We start from the raw sequence: 1,956 nt of genomic DNA on the forward strand, positions 1-1,956 counted from the left end.
TTTTTTCCCGGCCTCGGTGGTGACAGCAGCCCCGCCAAAGCCACCACTCTCCTCCCAGCCCACAGGCTCCCTCAGAAAGCCACAGTCACCCTGAAGCTCTGCCACAGCTGATGGCCCCTCGTTAAGCAGAACAGGTACTCGAGTTTTATGAAGACAACGTGCCATTTCAGCAGTTGCCAGCAGTATTTATGAAATGTGAATCAAACCTTGATGAAAATTAGGTTCTATTATATGATTATTAATGGTGATTATAATAAAACTTAGTGCATAACAGTCAAAAAGCTTTTATACTCTCATCATTAAAATTCAGCATGAAAGTTATAAAAAACACTTCAGAATCCCACAAAGTGCACAAATCAGACACGAACACTGAGTTAAAAGATCAGCCCGTCTTAAACGCACACTGTGGAGTCTAATCACAGGAATATTTCAGCGTAAAGTGCTGAAGCCACCGCAGAGGACAGCATGAGCTCGGGAAATGGGTCCGTCAGCCTCCAACGTCCCCACAGCGGGGGGGACAGCAGCCTTTTCAGAGCACATACCTGCTCCTCCCTGCAGAGACCTCAGCACAGGACACACCGGTAGACCTGCAGGGCTGTGGGGCAAAAATAGCACAGTAATAGGAAATAGCGTCTGCTTCGGTCCCAGCAGGAAAAATCCCTAGAAACAGAAATAATAAAAAGCTAATGATGATTTTGTGCAGCTTTGAGCTCTCATGGCCTTGCACGCTAGAAGGGAATGGAGGCTCCTGAAAGGAAAGACTGAACATACAAGTCACCGCAAATGCAGATCTTGGCTCCAAGCAAAGGCAGGCTTGCTAGCCAAATCTAAATCAGCATTTCCTTCTCCAGTCCTGCATTTACTTTTCTTTCTATTCCCAATGCCCTTAGTTCTGATATCCTAGACTTCTTCTCCTGTCCTTACAAATAGATTGACCAACTTGACTCTTCCCATCATTACACAGTAGCTGGATTACTGTGTCTGGTCCTGGTCCCCACAATTCAAAAAAGATGTGGACAGACTGGAGAGATTCCAAAGGAGGACCACAAAGATGATCACAGGGCTGGAGAACCTGCCCTGTGAGGAAAGAGTGACGGAGTTAGGTCTTTTCTCCCTGAAGAAGAGAAGCCTCAGGGATGACCTCATCACAGTATCCCAGTACTTAAAGGGGGACTACAAAGAGGACAGAGGCTCTCTCTTCACAAGAGGCCACATGGAGAAGACAAGGGGCAACAGGAACAAGTTGCACCGGGAGAGTTTCACCTCGATATAAGAAAGAAACTTTTTACAGTGAGAACAATCATGCACTGGAACAACCTCCTCAGGAGCGTGGTAGGGTCCTCATCACTGGAGGTTTTCAAGACGTGGCCAGAGTGATAGATATCTCATCTAGGCTCCCTTTCCCATGAAAGGTTGGACCAGATGGTCTTTCAAGGTCCCTTCCAACCTGAGCTGCTCTATGAGTCTATGATTAGCAGCCTGGAAAACATCAGCATAAATAAGCCTTTGCTTACATGCTCTTTCTTGGTTTTCTTGAAAGGGAGAAAAAAAGAAAAGGAAGGTAGGAAGAGTGTGGTGAATTACTGAAAGAAAGAAGGTGGCAGCTATTGGCTTCACAGGGCTCCCATTTTTTAACATGGCTGGCATACATCAAGAATCACTGAAGATACTTCAATTTTCAATGGATATTACCTCTCCCCCAGATATTTTCCTAAAGGGACAAGCCCGGTCGTCACCCAGTGTATGGAGCACAAGTATGGCTGATGTAATACCAAACACACTGTCACTGAGCTGGTCCAGGGCTTCTCCATAGCCTGGAAAGCCCTGAATTTTGGTGACCCAAGACAAAATCCTGAGTGAGAGTCCTGGAAAGCCAGGCTTGCCACTCCTGCACAGTGGGATCTGAGGCTGGAGGTGTTGGGACGGCCCACGCACAGGACGCCGGGGCCACCCCCG

This window comes from Aptenodytes forsteri, unplaced genomic scaffold (genome assembly GCF_000699145.1).
Source record: "Aptenodytes forsteri isolate BGI_AS27 unplaced genomic scaffold, ASM69914v1 Scaffold212, whole genome shotgun sequence".
Classification (NCBI taxonomy): Eukaryota; Metazoa; Chordata; class Aves; order Sphenisciformes; family Spheniscidae; genus Aptenodytes; species Aptenodytes forsteri.